At 41.6% G+C, this 17,755-nt stretch overlaps 1 pseudogene; it reads right to left on the reverse strand.

Moving 5' to 3' along the window:
* Positions 1-6,956: 6,956 nt before the first annotated feature.
* On the reverse strand, positions 6,957-10,739 carry LOC123076599 (uncharacterized; annotated as a pseudogene).
* Between the last annotated feature and the right edge of the window lie 7,016 nt (positions 10,740-17,755).

A 17,755-nucleotide genomic window follows, 5' to 3' on the forward strand; every position in this document is an offset into this window, starting at 1 on the left:
GACTGCGCAGCTGCGTCAGATGTGCCCCATCTCCCTTGCCCTTTGTGTCTTGCGGCGGGAAGCGCGTGCCTCCGACTCCTGAGTCCGCATCTGCGGCACCGGCGGAGCGGGTAGTGGAACTCACCGTTGCCCGCGCGAAGCAGCGGCCGGAGGTGGAGGAGGCCGTCGGGCAGGCGCTGCCGATTGCAGGCCTCACAGATCCGCGCGCGGGGCGCAAAGGACTAGTGCCGGTGTTGGCGCTGCGGCGACGGGCGACAGGCGGCGTCCTACCTGACCTGGAGCTGCCGCCCGTATCGACCCGCGAGCGCTCAAGCGCGATATGGAGCGCCAGCTCGTCCTCGTCTCCGGAGCTACCGTCGGAGTGGCTGCCAGTGCTGGGCATACTCGCCGGCGCTAGGGATTGAAAGGATTGGGAAAAGGGAAGCGTCGGGGAGCGGAGTGAAGTGAGCTAGGGTTTGCTCCGGAGGGGGGTTTTGTGGGGTTGGGGTGGGCCAACGGTGGGCCGGGCTGATATGGCGGACGCGTCCGGGCGCACCCAGGCCCTCTCATATCCATCCTACGTTTGGGCTGGATATGATGGGTGCCGGTCAACCCGGGCGTTTGTCCGTGATTTGAGAGCTTTGGTTGGATCGGTTTTTTGTGACCGGACATTGATGGGTTGGTCTGCCCAGACGTTTAACGTGTTTGAGAGGTCAGGCTGTAGATGCTATGAGAACCCATGCCGTCGTGCTGTCAAGTGTCTGACGGCCGAGTGATCTGTTCATTTTCCTTTTAGCGATGTGCATGCTTGTAAAGCAGCAGGATGAGTACCTTGTTGTACTGCTCCCCATCATTGAAGTACGAACTGCTGCTGGCCGGGTCATCGACAAAGCAACAACCATTGTGGTCTGCGTGCTCGTGACATGCTCTTCTGCCGAAAAAGTGTAAAGAAATGACATCCATGGTGCGTGTTGCCTGCCTGTGGTATCTTTTTCTTTTTGTTTTGAGGAATATTGCGATTTATTGATCAACGATAATCAAGAGAGAGTGCCTCCGTAATACAATCCGGAATTACATGAAAAATAGAGTTACTAGAGGACTGGAACTCAGATGATCTAGCTTGAATATGTTCCGCGACATTCGATAAAGGATTTATATGACTAAAGCAAACGGGTGAAAAGAACGGCGCCAACTCCTTAATATCAGGAGTGACGAGCCCCACCGATGAGCGATCAACTGCCAAAGCATCGGTTCTCTGGATAACGAACAAACAATCTCGCTGGAAAAGGCCCTTGGAGAGCTTCCTGACGGGAGCCACCACACGCTGTAGCACCATTGTTTCAGCTAGTTCTGGGGCGATAACCTCGTCAACGCACTTGCAGCAAGCCAACAAGCAATCTCTGATGTGGTTCCTGATTACTACACCAATTCCCATTTGTGGAGAATCCTTGAAGAGTGAGCATCCACATTAATCGTCACTGCATCTGCTGGCGCCAGAACCCATTTGACAGCACAAACTGGGGTATCATGCCTAGAAGCAAGTGCAGCCCTACCAAAATTCTGCACAAACATAGGCCAAAACTTTCTCAACCATTCTACGAGGATGCATCTTAACATCATTGTTTCTTGCACCATTCCGTTGTCTCGAGAGAGGTCGCTCGCTGAATGAAATCAAAGATCCACTACTTGGTATGAACAAAAGTTTCCCAACATAGATGGAAGCCTAAATTCCGTTTCAGCACTAGCCATACCTAGCGGGCAAAGTGGCAAAACAAAAAGAGATGCTCAACCTGCTCCTCTCTGCGACAAAAAAAACATGCCCCCGCATTCGGAACATGGTGATGTAGCAACTGGCTGCCTGTCGGCAGACAATCATGGGCCATTCTCCTGAGAACGATCTTCATCTTCCCCAGAGCATTGACCTTCCAAAGAGCTTGCCAACTTTTCACTTCAGCACCAAATTTAGGTTGCATGCCATTGCCATTAGAATCACGAGTAGCATGAAATTTCCCAAACTTGGCCAAGTTATATGCCGATCTGACTAAGTAGGATCCAAATCGATCATGAGGCCAGGTAACATAATCATCCACCACATGCACACCGAGTGGAATCTGTGACACTACATTGGCCATTATCCCAGGAAAAACACTTCAGACCACCCCCTCGTCCCTAGCTTTTCGATCAACACTATGGAGGCAATCTACTGTTACTCCCACTGGAATAGGGACCAGAGTATGGAAAAACACTTCATACCACCCCCTCGTCCCTAGCTTTTCGATCAACACTATGGAGGAAATCTACTGTTACTCCCACTAGAATAGGAACCAGAGTATGGAAAAACACTTCAGACCACCCCCTCGTCCCTAGCTTTTCGATCAACACTATGGAGGAAATCTACTGTTACTCCCACTGGAATAGGGACCAGAGTATGAAAAACCCAGCTGGGTGATCTGGAATCCAATTATGATCCATCAACTTAATTTTGTTTCCTCTACCCACCAACGAACTCAAGCCTTTTAAAACTAGCTCTCTACTAAACAACATGATGCATCGGGTAAAGGATGTTGTTCTGCGACCAGTTGCATCGATCCATAAAATCACAGTCCAAAAAGTATCTGACCTTAAGGACCTTACCGCACAACAACGATAGATCGGTCAATAAGCCCAGCTCTACTTCCACAACATTGCTTGGTTAAAGAGCACAAAATCACGGAATCATACTGCTAAGGGATTTTTTAGTGGATAGTCATTCCCAACTACGGCAGTGCATCTTTTCTCTGCCATCCTCAATACCCCACCAATAGTCAGCAGTGGACTTTCATGTCTTTTCACACGTAGACACAGGAACCCGGAAGCAACTCATAACATAAGTTGGTATGGATTTTGTAACCGCTTTCAACCATACCTCCTTACCGACCATAGACAAGGGCCGACCAGTCCATCCATGTATGCTTTTCCACAGGCAAGAAATTAATAGAACCATAAACAGCTCGGCCTATCTCCGTAGGCATACCAAGGCATGTGTCTTTTAGTACCTCATCGTGAACCTCCAGTATGTTTTTAACCTCTTGTCTACTACTGTGCGAACACTTAGAGAAAAAGAAAATCAAGAACTTCCTCAAATTTATCTTTTGTCTAGAGGCATCATAGTTGTCCGTCAGAGTGGAACACAATGCCTCCACCGTACGACGATCACTGTTTGCAAAAAAAGATACCATCATCTGCAAAAAGCAGGTGTGAGATTGGAGGGCCTCGTTGAACATTACGTACACCATGTAGCTTTCCAAGGTGCTCCTTTTGTTGCAGCAGACATGATAAACCTTCAATGAAAAGAAGGAAGAGATAGGAGCCATCCTATCGAATACCATGAGATAGGTAAACTGGATCAGTGAGCCCTCTATTAACTCTAACTACATATCTAGCAGTCGTCACACACCTCATCGCCATGTCAATCTATTGTGGAGTAAAGCCTAGTTTACTCATGTAGTTATGGAGGAAAGACCACTCAACATGGTCGTAGGCCTTTATCATGTCCAACTTGTGTGCAAAGTAAGGGTGTTTGGACTGTTGTCTTCGGATGTATGCAAGCACTCATACGCAACCAGAGCACTTTCTACAATCAACCTTCCTGAAACAAAAGCACTCCGATACTCTGAAACAATGTATAGCAAAAACACCTTAAGTCTATTCGCTAAGACATTCAATGCAATCTTTTACATATATGAAGAGGCAATACTAAGTTGCTTCTTTGACAAACGAGTGAGACCAACAAACCTTGGAGGTTGCCAAGACACGGTAACATGGCACAAGGAACAAGAAAGAATTTGAAATCACTCCGGCTGAAAATAGAAATAAGGACATGGATTTGACAAGACCGGATGGGACTTCGAAAGAGAGAAACAACACAATGCCTCCGAAACAAATGAAAGATAGCTAGATACTTTGAACCAAAATAATGAAAAAAACAACATCCCCCGCTATAATGAACTTGAGAGGGTAACCTTGCAAGAGAGGCTTGAACGTAGTTGTTGACAACTCAACAACCAAAATATATACTTCTCATGGGCTTATGGAAAAACTTCTCAAAACTTAAAGGAGAAAACCTATCACTAATGGAAAATGATCTCCTGAGAACAACAAAGAGAGAAAAGGCCTCTTTCAGCGAGAGGAAACGAGAAGTTTGGACCATTGATAAGCACCACAAATAAGAACACTCCTTAGGAAGGCTTTATATGAAATCTGTCGCAAGAAACTTGTTGCTAGAAATTCTTCATGGAATGAGTTATCGAGTAGGCTAGAAGATATCATTCTTGAAAAAACTCTCTTCGTGCCTCCTCATGTTTCAACAATGATATACCAAGACCTCTTTAGCAACCTCATGTTAGGGAGAACAAAACAAGAAACTGAAATATCACCGCTCTTAGAGGAGAAGGTAGAAAGGAACTTGCACTTTGGGATGCAAGTTGAAGAATGCTTAAACTCTTCAAAGAAAATCATCATGAAAGGCTACTTGAACACCTCAGCAATGGCACCAGGAAGCATAGATTGAAGATCAGATTCTTCAGGAATAGAAAACCTCCGGATTGGCAAAACAAACTTGATGAACAAATGAAGATTTAATGATCTTGACAAACAACCACCATGCCGAGCCTTTGGGAAAAACTCCAGAAATAAAAGGATGTTTGGCAGATCATGAAGATGGAAAGATAACAAGTTGAAATTTGCAACGAGTTCCTTCCAACACCCTTGACAACGAAAGGAGATGAGGCTTCCTAATGAGATCACCGAGAAACACTTGAACCTTCAGAAAACAAAGATGCATGAAACACTTGGGACCAAGAATTAATTCCTCATGATCAAACTCCGGAAGAAGAAATTGAATGGCCTTCAGGAATGAGGAGAAGATTATGAACAAAATCCTTCGAAGAAGACTGAGATTCCCGAGAAAAACAAGAAGAAGAATTATAGTATGCTTGTCCTTCGCCAATTGAAAAGCTCGATAAGAAACCATAGAGTGGAAAAACTACTTACTTCTTAAAAAGATCGAAGAGTGATACCACAAACTTGGAGACATTTTTTATTAGAACACCAGGCACAATTAGAAGGAAAAAACTGAACGAAGGTACTATGAAGGGATGAAGATACATGATTGTGAAGAGACCACGATCCAACTATGAGAAATTTTGAATGAACCTCCAAAAGAATTTGAAGACACACGAAGAAACCTTGATTTAGAAGAAATGAAGAACGAAAGCTGAAAGTTGACAATGAAGAAGTCTAAGAGACATGCGAACAATGAGACTTTAGTTGAGAAGACTTCTTCGTAGAATTGAAACCTAACAACTCCTGAAATGCTCCGGATGGGTATGATAAGAGCTTCTCACAACCGGAAAACACACTTGGGAAAAGGAATGAAGCTGTGAGAGGATGGATGAATATTTAAAGGGACTTTTCTTCGGTGTTCAAATGCTGGGAATGACAACGAGGAACATCATCTATAAGTGTTGAGCTACTCTGGAACAAAAAAAAAGAGAAAGGTTGGGACAAGGATGCAAATGAATCCGAAAGAAAATCTTGAAGAAGACAACTGACTGATGGAATCCCATTCATACGTCAAAGTTGGAAAAAGGACTTGAGAAGATCTTGAAAAAAGTCTTGGAGGATACGACAACTGATCTTCGAACATCATCTATATAAGAATCTTTGATAAATGTTTGTGAATTTCAAAAATGTTCCTGTTTCTAGTTTCGTTCGTGTTTTTCCAAAAATATACAAAATTTTCAAAAAACTCTTCGCATTTTTGAAAACCGCACGAGATTTCAAAAACTGTTCACATTTCCAATAATATTATTCACTTCATATTTTTTTGGAAGTTCAAAAAATTAAAAGATCAAAAAATGTTTCAAAAATGATGCTATAGTCTTTTCTTAAATATTCACACAGGCCATTGGTTAGCAGCGCGCGTTCGTTCTATGCTGGTTGGTTATAAATAGAAGAAATTTTGGGCACATGCCAATAAAAAAGAATCGCAGTTTGGCTCTAATTAGAAAAACTATGGACACGTGAGTTCTAAAATAATCAAAGAGAATAAACCCTAATAAAGAAGGGACATTCATGCCTGATTATGCTAATGAAACAGGATTTATGCACTGCAACTAGTAATCCATCCGGTTACGCCATCGTAGGAGAGAATGGTCGCAGCAACCGTGTGCCGAAGGTCACCGCGCAACCACCAAATGAGGAGGCAGCCACAATCCCGAGATGGAGGCGGTCCCGGAGGGAAAAAGAAGGCACGAGTTGGGTGATCCCACCACTATCAAGATTTCGTGTGCCAAACATGTCCTGTGAGAATACCACAACTCCTTGCTCTGTCGCTCACCATTGCGAAGAACCTTTTTGGTGGACACATCAATTATCTTTCCTGTTGCTTCTCGCAAAAAAATTCCCCTCATTGCAATGCACGGACATATGTGCTAGTAAAGAAAAACAAGGAAAAGGCTCATTGGGAGGATATTTTGAATTTGAACCGTTTCATTTTGGAATTCGAAAAATAGCATACATAAAAAAGTGAAACTTTAGGGTCAATATATTTAACTTTTGAAGAACAAAGTTTACAAGGTCAATGCTTTGTTGCAGTAGGAATTGAAAATATAAATTTATGTGTCTAATAGGAGACCTGTTTCTCATGTGAGGACTTTGTACCCGCCCGAACTGTACCACTAGGAACATATCAATACATTGGAAGTATGAGAATTTGTTTTGCGTGAACAAATCCAAGCAATTATCCATGACAAATATTGCATTGTGTCCCTCAAAATTTCTATTCATGTTCTTTTTTCATATGCTCATTGCCTTGATGGGTTTGCTAAACTACTCACTGGAATAAACACTCGGATGTATGACAGCTCCCAATAATTATGTAAATGTCCAACTCAATAAGTATGCTGACAATTTATTGTAGTTTGTAGAGTACATTCTTAGACCAAATTACCTGGTCCACCATAATACATATGCATACCATGGTTATCAACTTTATAACCATCAATACTATATTTCTTTTTATCACTAGATCCAACAAGGTCTTTGTGTCTATTTGGAGTGACAAGCTTGTTGTTGTTGTCAACAATCTGAATGTCCCTCATAAAAGCTGCTTTTCCATACCCTTCAGAGGCCACATGCCCACTACCAATTTGTGGAGAGTCTGATGAAGCTGTTGGGCCCTGAACAAAACCGCCCCAGAATGAGGAAATTCCTTTATCTTTAAAGTGAGAGAAGAGTGAACTTGGCCAATATCCAATCGGTGTCTTTTCTTCACCATACATCACCCACCAATTCGCTGTTTTTGGGTCCTAAGGTAAATCAAAATGCATGAAAGATTACCGAGCACATACAAGGACATAAAATACTCAATGTTATCTTGCTAATATCTAGTGTGCATGCAATTGTTTCTGTTCCGCTGAAGATATATATTATGTATTCTTCTCATAACATCTTCCCATAATAAGGGATGTACATCAAGACAATGTATATGTGAATCCTTGAAGATCAAATATTCTCCATGATTGGAAGTGTTTGCTGAATATATGTTATTTTAATTGTAAGGTGAATCGTAATTCCATTTTAGGCCATGTTCTTGATAATTTGTCAAATGCATGTCAAAAAAATAGTATGTGGGTGTCGAATGACTAGAAATAAAACAAATGTTGGTGTTCCAGAATTACACAATTGATATCATATCGAGCTACCTAAATTGGTTGTGTGAATCAACTAATTCAAGTAAGTACTAATTTTCATATGCACCACCTGTTTATATGTAGAAAATCAATAATTTCATTGAGCAAGTCAGCACCTTGAAAATGTAAATGTCTATCACATATTGTGGTCCGTTGTAGACTGAAATAGGAAGTACTCTTCCTCCAAGACCAACACGGTGACTAACTTGCACAAAACCAGGACATACATGATCATAGCAGGGCTTGTGTAGTCTGCTATCTCGCTGTTATCCAAGTCCGTTCAAAGGTAAAAACAAAGTATATCAGTTTATGTTTATAATTTCATGTTATAAAATTGTTGTACTTGATAATATAATGCGTAAAAGAGGAAATGTTATTAATTACCCAAACAACATGAAACCTTGCAAAGGTATCGCCAGTGGAGTTTGGAGCTACCGAATAACACGCACCTACAGCTTCTTCTTGACTCTTTGGTCCATTATCAATTAGTACACCTGATTGACTAATATCCTTGCTACCTTTCTTCACCTTTGGCTCATACGCATTTATGGTAGCTCGTACCCCATACAAATCATCTGAATATCTAATTCCTGCCATCTACAAAAAAATGTTGGTCATTGTGATAACTATATTAAACACATCAATATAAGTCCAATACCATATAACATTAATGACCATAACTTAATGGTGTCAACTTGGAGTTAGAGAGACCAATGCATATCAAATGGTTCAAGAAAGTCTTGGACTAACATGGTGAAAATATGGAATTACTACACATACAATTGAAAGAACATTCACACAACTTAGGGCAACCCTAGAAGATTCAACATATTTGTGGTCCCCAAGCCGGTTTAGAGAGCCATCCACCGTTTTTTGGAGGTGCGGAAGCTGTGCGCAAACACACAGCCGCCAAAAATATGTGGTCCGTAATTGTTTTTGTTCTTTCTTGATTTTGTCGACAAGTTCAATATGAACTAAATTGCTAACTTGCAAAATAGATTTCATTCATATATAATGGGGTGGAAAATGAGTCACAAAGACTTTGTACATATAGAATATTAATAACTAACTAAGGGGCATGTTTCCTAATGGGGCATGCTGATGTACTATTTGTATGGGCACAAAAGAGAGGGAAAGAGAGAGGAATAAGTAGATGAAATTCCCTCCCTCGCAATGGTTGGATTTGGAGTGATGCATATGGTGACTTTGCTGGAGTGTTTATTTCGTATGATGTTCCACATAATAGTGGTTATTATGGTGATCAACCACTTATGGCGACTCTACTAGACTTGCTCTTACTATTTGTTGAAAAAACTGTGTGCTGAATTCAGTACTAACTACTCTAATTTCTATATTTTAGGACCTTTATGTTTGTGTGTATGTGTGCATGTGCAGCGACGGAGCCGGAATTATTGTAACTCTGGGCTAGGTGTTTTGTCAACATGGAAAGTTTGGCCCTTATAACTTCCTAAAGATATCACAAAAAATTACACATGCACATAGTGTATACAAATAACAACAACCTATAATGCTGGAATTTCCAATGTAGAGCAACTTGGCAGCACGTCGCTAGTGCGGGATGTGACACTGGAGCTGCTTTGCAGCTAAGACTGGTGAAGGTAGCAGGTGACCGGGGCGTAGCAGCGGAGGGGAATGACGGGTTGGCTCGTTGCGAGGGTAGTGGGTAGCTCGGAAAGCATTGGGCGATGGTGGGCCACATGGTCGCCGAGTTAGGATCCAGTTTGGGACATAATTGCCGTAAGTGATTTATGTAGCTAGCTTAGAGTCTTTGTGTGCCTGGGCTATGCTGGGCTAGTGGGCTAAGCCACGGGGCCAATATACAATGCATACAGGCACCAGTAAAAAATCTAACTCCTCGGGCCTAGCTCTGGGTGCCTGGAGCACGGATCCATCATTTCTTATGTGTTCATACACAACGTGTGCTCTTATGTGTGTGTGTGTGTGTGTGTGTGTGTGTGTGTGTGTGTGTGTTCTGAATTTCTATTGTAAGAAATTTACTATTCCACACCTGAGCCAAATAGTTGTATGATTAAACATTAGCATTCAAATTAAAAAGACTTTGCATTGGAATTATCTTTGATTATTTTGCCACGACTGTATTCCACTATATTTTACATTTTCTAGGCACACAAAACTTGGTATTAGTCGCCCAATTACTATGATACCTAGATCATTCTAACAAGCAAAAAATTGAAAACTCACCTCTAGTTGCTCATCCTTGTTAATCACTTGCTCGGTAGTGTGTGCTGCTATATGGCCCCTTCTATTATTACGTATAATTGGAACCATCCCCATCGGGCATTCACCAACGGATAGATGTGCTTGTAAAACACCATTTGGGGAGGGAGATTTTATACTCTGTCCAACCGGTAAAGAACTTGGTTCCATCTGTTTGATCATAAAACTTTAAAGCCTTATTAGTCCCACAAATATTACCAACACACAATCACATATACAAAAATTGCATAGTTCAATTCATTTCTAATTAAGCATGCATATCATAAGGTTCATTTATTTCATCCCGACTTCCGTTGTTTGTAGAAGTATAGGTAAAGAATAGATAAACGATTTTAATCTAAAGGGAGTAGAACAAACTATGCTATGAAATTTTAGAATTCAAAACAAAGTATCATCACATAATATATGACCTATTCCCAAAAATTTGATGGCTAACTAACATCCATGTATTTGTGAAAACTAACTATTCATTTATGTCTTCCGTCATGAATCGACGTCCATTTGAGCCACATAATGATTGTATTCATATCTTCATGAACGTAATTTACCTGAATTTTGTGATGTTTCAACAATGGGTGGCCCAAAGTAGGTTGGACATTCACATCAATGCAATCATATACATCTCCACCTTACCATGACGGTTTTATTAACTTTTCGATGGGCAAGGATCTGGCTATCATTTTCCCTTTGCATTGTAGTTGTATCTATTCCTCTGGTTACTAGAACAAGATATGAGAGTAGAAGGAGCGCTCTAATAGCTTGCCTTTCTTTCATTTTGGAAACCCTGAATGGTCAAGTTTCATACTGTATGAAATATATTTATAAGCTTTCTGGCATATCAATAGTTTAATGGTTGTCATTCATGCAATTAATGTCCCAAAGATCGAATTCTTTAATATGTATATACAACCATATTATTAATGTCATATGATAAAGATATGTACCTCAGTCTATGATTCACATTTATTGCATAAATCTCAGATTTTAATGCCATACAGAAAGTATGAAGTATTTAATGCAGAGAAATATCCATACCTATCCATTCTATTTATTCCGGATATTCAAATGTGATCCTTCTAGCTCTCTCACCCACTCAGCACTTCTTTTTATCTAATCACGCATCACATTGGGATGACAATGGGGTGTGTTTGGACGGTAGAGCTAAACTAGATCTATAGCCGTATATCCATGAGCCTGGCCACCCATGAAAGTATCCATGGGCCACAGACTATGTCCACACCTACACCATAGATATCCAGATATACAAGGAAACACATGGATATTCATATGCATGTAACAAACGATGGTAATAAAAAGGTTACATAGCATCATATAAATAAAAATTAACAACTCTGCGCACCAGTACAACTACAAATGTCAGACCAAAATATGGTTAATACTTAATGGTCCATATGGAGTTAGCACATGTTTTATGACCCATGTCCATGTGTGTAACAGCCGAGACCGGTTCTCTAGATTCTTTGCGTAATATAATTATTAAATCACATTAATTATTTCTTCGTTACATTCATCACGGCATCATCCATGTTGTTGCATCGGCAATCTGTTGCCGCCGTACTGGAGTTACCCGGGTGTTTTTACAAAACTTGGCCATTGGTAGTTTGCCGCTTCTCGAGAAGAGGCGAACTTTACCCTTTGTCTCCATTTACCTTTTTCAAACCAACTGGACACTTGCATGTGACCGCGAGATTATCTAAATATTATTTTTGTAAATGGAGATTAAACGTTCTCGTAATGTGTCAGAAGTTTGCGAGCGGTCGTATTATATTGTAAACTAGCAATCGTGACCCGTGCTTTTGCGCAGCTAGACTTTCCATATATTATTTCTATGCATCTACTTTTCTTGATTCGCTAGTACATGTGTATTTCAATATAATATATATCCAAAATGTGCATTTTCATAATAAAAATAATTAGATTTGGGAACTCGTTAAAATGTGCAACATATCCCATTGTTTATATAACCTTATTGATAAAGATATTGATAATGTATCCAACTTTTCCTATTTCCCTCCTTCTATTCCCTACACATTTGTCTTTGCCCCCATATATTGTAAGGGTTCTTTTACCAAGAAAATTGAAACATTGATGTTTTTTTATTGCATTGAATTGTAGTTATGTAAAATGATAATTTGCGTACTTGAAAGGAATTGTTGCCTCTAAGTATTTAACTAAAACAATCTCTATCGCTCACTCGTGTATCATAGTTATAAAGATTTTTCATTGAAAGCGAAATGTTGTTATTTGGTTTATTTTGTTGTCACATTAGCATTGATATATCATTAAAATTACATAATATAATAGCTAAAATATGCTTCTCAAGGAAACACATTTTGACTTTGGTGGCAATTCTACGTCTAAGTGTTTTAATTTTTGTAAAACATCAATGTGTGACAATGGATAACTGATTGCATTGAGGTCAACGTGCCACAATCCAAAACTGTATAATTCCATATTAATGTTTATTTTCTCTCTTCTTAGTACTCTTGTCCACCATCGGCTTTTCATCTGCAGTTGTTTCTTCGTGAAAACCTACAATGAGCCTTATGAAGATACACCGCGTGAAAACCTGCAATGATCCTCGTGCATGAAAAAGTGGACAATATGTTTTCATTCAACTGTTGCATTGCCGCCTTCTCCCGTGTTAATCCTTGACTGTGGCTCCCTATATCCGGCCCCAAAGTTTTCAGTCCAATCCGCTTCGGTTCAACAATGTATGCACTGTACTGGGATCAGGTGACATGCCTCTTGGCAGTCACGCCGTAACATGCGCCCTCCCATCCAGCGTTTGTTCTCCATCCAACGACACTGATTGGCCCAAGTGCAAAAACGATTCAGGCTTTGGCTTTTTCAGGCAATCGACAGTAGCAAGCGGCTGACTACAGCGGCCAGTTTGCCAGTACAGAAACTACAGTCCTATATGTTGTGCCAATTTGTATACATTGAAATCGAGACCTGGCAACGATAAAGCATGCATCAACCAACTCATCAACACATCCAGCCATCATCCACACATTAGAAAACTGATTTTTTCCCCATAATTACACATCTTTAGACAGCCGACAGGATAAACAACATAAGCCAGTTTCGATCTTTTCCTTTGTGCTCCTTCTAAGAGCTATACTGGATGACATGCTTTGTTTGATTTGGCGCTTTTTAATAAGATGGCCGCATGCATCGTTCTGATGCAGAGGCCGGGAGAATCTCTCCCTTTTTTTAGAAAAAAAGTCAGTTCCGATCAAGCATGCATCAACCAATTCATGAACGCATCCAGCCATCATCTACACTTTAGAAAACTGATGAAGAATAAAAATCCGTACTTACTATTGTTTAGACAGCTGACAGTACAAACAACATAAGTCAGTTTTCATGCAATTAGAGGTGAAAACAAATCATGAACATCACAAGATGGAGCTGTCAAGAGTTGGGTGGAACTCAGGATTGCATTGCACTCTTGAAAGTCCAAGTTTGCTCCTTTGTTCTGTCATCCTTCTCCACTTCCTTTGTGAGGCCAACAAGTGGCAGGTTTGTGGCAATTAAAGGTAGTGGTTGTGTTCCAACACAACTTCAGTAATTTCATAACTTTCTGTCGCTCGATCCAATGTAATAACCATCCGAACTAGACAATCAGTTCTTGTTCCAGCTCTAAAACGATTTGGCTCACGTTCGGTTTGACATTTCCTTCTAAGACCCTCATTGGAACAAAACAGATCTGCATGAAGTCACCTTTCCATCAAATTTGCTTTTGTTGGTGCATCTTTTCCTCACATCAAAGCCTATGTGACCCCCGTATCTACCCAAAACAACCAAGCCTCATCTGAATCTTTGAATCTCATACCAACTTGAGGTATCCTCTTGTCAATTTGTACCATTGCACTACACTTCCACAATTGCATAATACCCAAATTCTACCAAAATTCAAAACGACATATATATTAGAGAAAAAACAAGCACGAATGTGAAACAATGATTAAGAAAACTGAATGTTGTGCACAAATACAATGACATCACTTCAACATTAGGGACCTTGTTCTACCAGTTGTCTTCATTCAAAAGATATAAACAGGATGATACTTTTCTACAGATTACCTCCTCAAGCAACACACATAGTTGTGCTAAATTTTGAACTAAATATGCTCAGACAGAAACATATACGAAACAAAGGAGGGGCCGTGCCTTCGTACCTCTGAACCTTCCTGTAGGTTGCTCCTATTTAGGTGGAGAAGCTCCACGATCTGGAGCGGAGAAGCCCCAAAATCGGCGTTATCGGAGATGTTCGATGCGTCGGCGTGGCACCTCCGTGGCGGCTCAGCCATGACCGCCTCAAGCACCTCCGCGGCAGCTCAGCCCCGGCGCCCCTCGAGCACCTCCACGGCGGCTCAGCCCCGAACCCCTCGAGCACCTAGCTCGCGGCAGCTCAGCCCCAGGCCCCCTCGAGCACCTCCGTGGCGGCTCAGCCCCTGCCCCTCGCTCACCTCGGCAGCCGCGATGCTACTCCACCCCAACCCCTCGTCCACTCCCTTGCAGCGTCCTGCTGGTGGATCTTGGCGGCCCGGTGACGGACGCCGGCGGCAATGTAGCCGATTCCCTCAGCGGCGGTGCGGCACCGATTCCATGTGATCTGCAGCGGGCGCGGCAAAGAACTGACCAGCCCGCCTGTTCATCTTTTTCACCCGCGTCGTCTCGTCTCCATGCCAAAACTTAGCATCTTCAACAGCCGCGCTAGGCACGCTGCGCTAAAAACCCATTTACAGCGCGCGGATCACCTGTTTTTGCGTGGCGGGGTACGTTTGCTCCAGCGGCCGCCGCAAATTTTAGCACGCGCGAGCCGCTCCAGCAGCTGCTGTAACAAACTGCGCGCGCACTCGCATAAACAACATGTGCACTCCAAACAAATATAAAGAAACATAGACATAGATTATGGATAAAAAAATGATACATAGATAGTTCACATAGCGTACGTAGTTCATCATAGCATAGATAAAAAAACTAGTCCAACACGATAAAAACTACGGTGCAACTAGATAAAAACTACGGTGCAATTAGAACCTACTCCGAGTCGTCCACATCTTTCTCGCTGGTGTCGTCCGAGGTATCGAGCCACGCGTCTTCCCAACAAGGATCGTCTGAGTCAAAGAACGACTCCCTGATGTCTACTACGCAACCTTCTTCTTGTAGATGTTGTTGGACCTCCAAGTGCAGAGGTTTGTAGGACAGTATCAAATTTTCCTCAAGTGGATGGCCTAAGGTTTATTAATCCGTGGAAGGCGTAGGATGAAGATGGTCTCTCTCAAGCAACCCTGCAACCAAATAAAAAGAGTCTCTTGTGTCCCCAACACACCCAATAATGGTAAATTGTATAGGTGCACTAGTTCGGCGAAGAGATGGTGATACAAGTGCAATATGGATGGTAGATATATGTTTTTGTAATCTGAAAATATAAAAACAGCAAGGTAACTAATGATAAAAGTGAGCACAAACGGTATTGCAATGCTAGAAAACAAGGCCTAGGGTTCATACTTTCACTAGTGCAAGTTCTCTCAACAATAATAACATAATTGGATCGTATAACTATCCCTCAACATGCACCAAAGAGTCACTCCAAAGTCACTAATAGCGGAGAAGAAACGAAGAGATTATGGTAGGGTACGAAACGACCTCAAAGTTATTCTTTCCAATCAATCCGTTGGGCTATTCATATAAGTGTCACAAACAGCCCTAAAGTTCGTACTAGAATAACACCTTAAGACACAAATCAACCAAAACCCTAATGTCACCTAGATACTCCAATGTCACCTCAAGTATCCGTGGGTATAATTATACGATATGCATCACACAATCCCAAATTCATCTATTCAAACCAATACAAAGTACTTCAAAGAGTGCCCCAAAGTTTCTACCGAAGAGTCAAGACGAAAACGTGTGCCAACCCCTATGCATCGGTTCATGGGCGGAACCCGCAAGTTGATCACCAAAACATACATCAAGTGAATCACGTGATATCCCATTGTCACCACAAATACGCATGGCAAGACATACATCAAGTGTACTCAAATCATTAAAGACTCAATCCGATAAGATAACTTCAAAGGGAAAACTCAATCCATTACAAGAGAGTAGAGGGGGAGAAGAAACATAAGATCCAACTATAATAGCAAAGCTCGCGATACATCAAGATCGTGCCAAATCAAGAACACGAGAGAGAGAGAGATCAAACACATAGCTACTGGTACATACCCTCAACCCCGAGGGTGAACTACTCCCTCCTCGTCATGCAGAGCGCCGGGATGATGAAGATGACCACCGGTGAGGGTTCCCCCTCCGGCAGGGTGCCGGAACAGGGTCCCGATTGGTTTTTGGTGGCTACAGAGGCTTGCAGCGGCGGAACTCCCGATCTCTTCTGTTCCCCGAAGTTTTTGGGGTTTATGGGTATATATAGGAGAAAGAAGTACGTCAGGGGAGCCACGAGGGGCCCACGAGGGTGGAGGGCGCGCCCAGGGGGGTGGGTGCGCCCCCTGCCTCATGCCTTACTCGTTGCTTTCTTGACGTGGACTCCAAGTCTCCCGGGTTGCTTTCTTTCCAAAAATAACTTCTCCAGAAGGTTTCATTCCGTTTCGACTCCGTTTGATATTCCTTTTCTTCGAAACACTGAAACAAGGGAAAAAACAGGAAGTGGCACTGGGCTCTGGGTCAATAGGTTAGTTCCAAAAGTAATATAAAAGTGCATAGTAAAGCCCATAAAACATCCAAGATGGATAATATAATAGCATGAATACTTCATAAATTATAGATACGTTGGAGACGTATCAACATCCCCAAGCTTAATTCTTGCTCGTCCTTGAGTAGGTAAATGATAAAAGAAAGAATTTATGAAGTGTGAATGCTAGCAGGTGCATAAGTGTGATCAATGATAATTTCAATCACCTTTTCTAGCATCATTATATGTCATAACAGTAGCTCAACTCATAGAACTTTGCATGATCAAGTAACAAACTATTCACATGTTAAAGTATAGATCATAAACTTTCTTGAAAACTAACAAACTGTGTTATTAGTCATCAAACAATTACAATTCATCTTATTTTCAGGAAGAGTCTATGTGAGAGCTTTGATTCAGCAAACTTCACATACTCAACTATCATTTAGTCTTCCACGATTGCTACCACTCAAAACATATTTTTAGAACAAACAGTATTCATCGAAGACAGAGAAAGATAGGGGCTTAATGTTCGCCTCCCAACCTTTTACCTCAAGGGTAATGTCAACAGTAATAATTCATGCTTAAATATATTTGAATGGCCATATATGCTTAGGTCTTTCCATCACATGATGCTTGCCAACTAAAGAGTAGGTTGGAATGAGAAGGAATACTAGTGACTCTTGCATAAAAGTAAAAGATAGGCCCTTCGCAGAGGGAAGCAGGGATTTGCAGAGGTGCCAGAGCTCGAAGCAAAAAACAGAGATGAAAATAATTTTGAGAGGTATGCTTTCATTGTCAACATAACGACCAAGAGTTCCCAATATCTTCCATACTACATACGTTATAGGCGGTTCCCAAACAGAAAGGTAAAGATTTTTACTCCCCCTCCACCAACAATTATCAATCCATGGCTTGCCCGAAACAACGGGTGCCTCCAACTAACATCAATCCTGGGGGAGTTTTGTTTGCAATTATTTTTGATTTGATTTCGATCTTTTGATCATGGGACTGGGCATCCCAGTTACCAGCCATTTTCTCGTGAATGATGAGCGGAGTCCACTCA

The sequence above is a fragment of the Triticum aestivum genome, chromosome 3D, assembly GCF_018294505.1.
Source record: "Triticum aestivum cultivar Chinese Spring chromosome 3D, IWGSC CS RefSeq v2.1, whole genome shotgun sequence".
Classification (NCBI taxonomy): Eukaryota; Viridiplantae; Streptophyta; class Magnoliopsida; order Poales; family Poaceae; genus Triticum; species Triticum aestivum.